This window comes from Aythya fuligula, chromosome 1 (genome assembly GCF_009819795.1).
Source record: "Aythya fuligula isolate bAytFul2 chromosome 1, bAytFul2.pri, whole genome shotgun sequence".
Taxonomy (NCBI): Eukaryota; Metazoa; Chordata; class Aves; order Anseriformes; family Anatidae; genus Aythya; species Aythya fuligula.
Window position 1 is genome coordinate 3,596,007 of NC_045559.1, and position 6,000 is coordinate 3,602,006.

Consider the following 6,000-nt stretch of genomic DNA (forward strand, 5'->3'; position numbering starts at 1 on the left):
AGTCTAATGAGGGCTCGGTGTTTGGGTGCTGTACTCGAAGAAAGTAGAAGAAAGATGTAGATGAATTGTAGAGGGTCTGGAGGAAAGCAACAGGGATTACAGACAGGTCAAAAGTTTGGAGGATAGGCTGACAAAATTTTCTTTGTTCTGTCTGGAAAGGAAAAGATTGCAGGAGAAGATGAAAACTATTTTCTAACACAGTGGAGACTTATAAAAGGATATTGACAATTGTCAACTTGTTGGTTTGATTTGCTGCAAGGAACGTTATTACTAGGTATCTGGGCTATAAAAAAAAGCCCCATAATCATAGAATCATAAAAGCTTCCTAAAAAAGAACTTCTCTTTGAATTAAAAATAAAATTTCTAAATTAATTGCTACATCTTCCCCTCTGAAACACGGATTAACCTCTCCCAGGGATGGTTTGATTCTTCTCAGGGCACAGAGGGGGATGCGTGGTCCCTTTCCAGCTTCTCCCTTTCCTTGCCTGCATTGTGTAGTGTGCCAAGGCTTCCATCTTCCTCACGGCTGTCCAAAACGTCAAATATTGATGCAGATCTGGTGCTTGTGCTTCAGCATAGTTTCAAACCCCACTGGTGGGAATCAACTATCAAACAACAGCAGAAAGCCAGTGGTACCAAATGAAGCACGGAGTTTTCCCTGACCCTTACCAAAATCAGTCTTTCCTCCTGTGCATTGCATAGTTTGACCAACTTTGTTTTCCATGAACCGATGTTGCTCTGTATAAACAGAATAAAGAGCATCTCCCATTCCTGCATCTCCCACAGGCAGCAGGGAGGTGAATCTGGCACCGTGGTCCTTTTTCCTTAGGGCTAAAAATTAGTAAGTGTGCTGGTGTGCAAAAATATGCATTATGTGACAGGGAAATGGTGTGTTTCTCACTTTTCCTTAACTTGAAAATAAAGGAATAATACCTGGGAAAAGGTTTTTGGAGTGGTTGTTCAAGAAATACAGGTGTTGAGGGAGAAAGAAGGAAGGAGTTAACAGCCTATAGGGAAGGGACAGAATGGTTTGGGTTGGAAGGGACCTCAAAGCCCATCTCATTCCAACACCTCCCACCAGCCCAGGCTGTCCCTAGCCTCATCCAGCCTGGCTGTGAGCACTTCCAGGTCGCTGGAACTCTAGGAGGTTTATGAAACAACGTCCAGGATGTCTCTGGGGGGAGATAAAGGAAGAGAGAAATCAAACAAAACCAGAAGCGGTCTCATGGTAGAGTCCGTTGTACATCAAGTAATGAAAGAAGGAGATTGAGGAAGGGTTTTTTGAAAAATATAGGAGCCATGCTAAGAATGATTGCTGATGGACTTGAAGGAAAATAATTCACTGAGGTCAAGAACATTTTGAATTTTGTAGTGAGAAGGAAGAGAAAAATAAGGAAAGGAGGAAGCGATTTAAGATTTTGACTGTCATTCCTTGTAGCCCTTAAGGTTTTGGGGAGCTTTCTGCTACTCTGAAGGTGTATTATTTTCTCCTCTTAGACCAACACCAAGTTCTGAATGAACAGGCTTCTGTGTCTGTCTTTCTTTTTGTGAAACATTTCATTCGTTCTATACAAGTAACACGACTGCAGAACTCAACACAGATCTGCGGCATGGTTTGGGGGAAGGAATGAAGTTTGTCCTTATTTTGGAGAAGGAGCAACTGAGCCTTGGCACCAAGAGGTCCTGAGAGGCAGCATGGAAAGTCACTGGTGCCTATGAAGTTGTCTCTGCACTTCACCTTGAATATTTAGCAAATGCATGAGACCTGGGTTTTCAACTTAAAAATCACTTTATGGACCTTGTATGATGTTCATGGCATCCCCAAATGGCAAGAGGATCATTTCTATTCTCAAGAGCATGAAACAGGGGCAAAGAATTTGATAATTTATGTTTGGCAAATCCTGATAAGCCTCAAAGGTGAGACTCCCTTCATTCACGGGAGAAATGAGTTGCAAAATCAATGCTCGTGCAGTCTCTGCACCTCTCTGCTCGGCCGCTTACAGGGTGCTGGGGTGGCTTTGGCAAGCAGACTTCACGTGTTGCTGAAAAGGTGCATGAGGAAATGATCAGATGGGGTAGGATGTGGTTAAAGCCTCAGTTTGCAAACTGGAGCTAATGTCAGGGAAGCATAGCATGTCTCACATCCACTAAAAGCCCCCAGCAATCACCTCCCACTAAGACGAAGGAGCAGCACGGAAGGAATTGTGACCTCCCGAGTCCTGGTAGCTTCTGGAGCTGTTCCTGTTAACACTCCTTTAAGTGCTGCCCGGGACGTAGAGCACCAAAACACACCTCGCTCTAGCCCTGAGGCTCGGCTGCAACCTTTGCAGCTGCAGGAGGCAGAGCCACAGAGAGCCACAACCCCCAAATCTGGGTTCTCACGCCTCCAGTTGCTTGGGCAGAACCAGCACGGAGGAGGAACCAAGCTGTCCACCCCCTTCCTTCTCCATCTCCCCTGTCCACGCTGTGTGGCTTTGGGGAAGTGACTGCAGGTAGGAGCAGGCTTATCAGACTTTCTCCCCACCTATTTTTTAGCCAGGACATGCTGATTGACCATATAATTCTCCACGCGCGCTTCCTCTCCGTCTCATACCAGGCAGCTTCTGCTACGGCTTCTTCTCACCCCCTGCCCCAAGCGCCTCCCATCCCCCTTGACCCAGGTACCCCTTCCACTTCCAAATCACGGTATTAACTTGACATTTGCAAAAGGTCACCGTGCTTGCTCTGCCTGAGAGTTACATTGCTCACTCTTCTGTCTTTTTGCTCCGTAAGCCCTTCCAGGCAGAGGTTACCTCCTTGGGTATGGCTGTATAGTGCCCAGGAAAAAGCCCCGGATCTCCTTTGGTGCCTACTGGCTGCGACAGAAATAACTGAGCTCCTTGATAGAGAGGCTGCTTTTGATGTTACAGATTAATTTTCAGAAGGTAATGACTCTTAATTTACATGCAAAAGAGGAGGTCCATAGCAGCACCTCATGGCACGACAACCGATGCCTTCATTTCAACAAGAACCAGCCCCAGATGACTCCGAGAGTCCCTTCGGGTACTGCTGGAGCATGTGCCATTTGTGCCTGCTGCAGGAACAAACGAGACACGGGGCAGGTGGCACACAACACAGATTTGTGCCTCTATTTCGTGCACGTCAAGGCACGGCTTTTTTTAGCGTGCGAGCTCCGGTCACGCTGAATCCGTTTGCTGCATCCAACTGATTGCGCTAAGCTCAGTGCTCGTACGGCTGCCTGGGGCAGGCAGGGTGCAGCTGGGAGGGAGAGGAATTAGAAATTAATTCGGGTGAGGATGGGGCTGAGCCCGTTCCCAGCCATCAGCTTTTCCCTTAGAATGGCATTCCTTAAATTACCCTCGAAAACAACTCGTTCCCTGAACTCCCCCAGTTCTTCATCTTTTCCATGATGTCTCCTGCCTGCTATACCAGGCAGGGTAGGGCAGAGCTGTGGCTCAGTGTAGCTACAATTAATCTCTGCAGACTAATTGGCTGGTGCATGTGGGTTTAGTGGCCGGGAGGAGGCTGCCAGCCCTGCTAGGTTCTGCTTTGGGTTCTGATCCAGCTCTCGCCCTTCTCTCCGAGGGCTGATTTTCCTGCAACCTGCAGGAACAGAGCTGCCTCTGAAGCAGCCACTCTCTCCCAAGTTCATCTGAAATTTATTAAAGGGTTCAGAAGCTTTTGGGAGAGGGGGGCGGACAAACCTGCGAGCAGCAAAAGCAGCAGGGCAGAACCCTTTTTTCCTGCCCGAAGAAATAAGAGGCATTTCTTCTCCTTGGTGCTGGGCTGGCGACCCACACAAATAACAGGGAAAAGCGACCACGCAGCCGGCTGCAGAATGGGAACAGGGAAAATGACTCAGCAAGCCTGGCACCAAGCTGGAGAAAACACAGGTACATTATAGCCTTCCTCGAGCATCCATCTCGCCCGTGACGCGATGTAGGAACAGCAGCGAGCGCAGGTATTTGCATCTGATGGAAACATCCCCTCTGATAAATGATTTAGCCCTGCTTTTGCAAATAGTTATACACGGGAGCAGAGCAGGTGAGAGGCTCCATTTGTATCTGTCGGTAAGGGGGGGAAAAAGTTCAATGAAAAGCTCTCATTGCTTTTTAAAATATTTTTCCCCTGTTATCAGTTAGCAAATAGCTGCTGAATTATAGTTTCATGCTTCGCTCGTGTCATTTTTCCTAAGATCAGTATTTCCTGCTACATCACCTTAGAAACTCGATCAACAAACACTGTGCTCGACACGTAAACAGAGCTTTATTTTACTTTATTTTTGACAGCAGCCAGTGTTTTAGAAACCAGAACACTCCAGGTTCTCTGGGCTGTTTGCCTCCATTTCACAATTTGGGTTCGGTTTTGAGGGCCTGTCAGCATTGTTTACACCCAGGTGCGTTTGAGCCGCGATGTTTTCCTGCGAGTGGCAAGGAAAATATATTACTGCAAATTGCTTTCTGGAATCAGATTTTCTCTTCTGTTGAGAATCTAAATGAAACTGCACTTTCTAGCACGTGGGAACTAAAGAGTGAAACGCGTTCGAATGAGAAGTGAAACGAGCAGATTTAGTTTCAGTGACTGAGATGAACAAAAAAAGAGGCAAAGACAACGCTGGCAAGAGAAAAGGACCAAGTCCAGAGCTGGAGCTCCAATAAAACCCAGGAGCCTGAGCTGTACCAGAGGAATTAAAGAACTCAGACGGGCCTTTTAACCATTGCCCTGGGGAATGGCACCGGCTCCAATCCTGCTGTCCATGCCAGAGCCCTATAACATTTTTTTTTTTTAATGTTCATTTGGAAAATCACGGCTGGAGCCCCATTTAAAAATATATATATATATAACCAATAAAGTTTTCTTACTTGGTTTCACTTTGAGCATCTCCCAGGTAGCTGGGGTGAAAACACTTGTCAATTAATCCAACAGAAAACAGGGGGATTATTTTTGGCAGTTTTAAAACAGCCGCTGAGCCTCCTGTGATCCGCCCCGCCACACAGACGGGCTCCATCAGTTAGGGATTAATTTTAAGGCAGATATTAAAGCCTATCACATGATGACGGATTTTCCTATATGTGCGGTTCGATGGGATGCTACAAAGCCGGGGCCGTACGCATGCACACGCACGTGTGTGTGCACGCCTGTGTTTGTTTAAGCCTTCTTCATTCATAGCCAGATGCAGCCTCAGGCTTCCTCAGGCCTTTCCAGGGAGCATAAACTTGGGAGGAAGAGAGAGCAGAAAGATCTTTAAACCTCGCATTTTTGCAAGCAAGTTTCTGAAGCATATAAGCTCAGGTGGACGGAGCCAAGCTTGTAAAGATTTTACAACAAGCGATGTTTTCGAGAGGAGGCAGAATCCCTGCTCGCTCTTAGCCCGAGACCTCGTCGTAAGAACTCAGAGCAAATGCCGTGAAAAAAAAAAAAGCGAAAAAAAAACGCCTTTTTTTTTTTTTTTTTTTTAACAGAAACGCGTCGCTTTGCTTTCCTGCCCAGCTGTCACCTCGAGCGTCTGGGCTTGACAAAATGAGACACAGCCGCGTGACGATGTGCTGTGTGGCTGCCGCCGCCGCTCAGCCTCCTGCAGAGCTCCCAGCTCCGGGCACCGGTCTCCCCGTCGCAGGCTGGGAAGGGAGCGGTGCCTTCTGCTTGCCGAGACCCTGTGCCAGGCAAACTGGAGCTTTGCAAAGCGGGGCTGGGCTCTGCAGCGAGCTGGGGCCGGCTCCAGCCCCCAAGGTTTTGCAAGGGTTCGCATGGCGAGGTAACTCTCTTCCCATGACACAGCAGAACAGCAGCAGCAGCAGCAGCAGCGTAAAAGAGATTGGTTCTGGCAGTGCTCCGAGGAGACTATTTTTTATCCCAGCTCCTGCCTCTTTCTCCTTTAAGGACGATCCAGAGGAGGGGATGTGGAATAAAAAGAGGCTTAGCGAGGTAGGCAGGATAAACCCCGGGGAAATAGGAGGGGAGGCACGCTGGGGCTGGAACCCACGGCAGTGGGACAGCCTG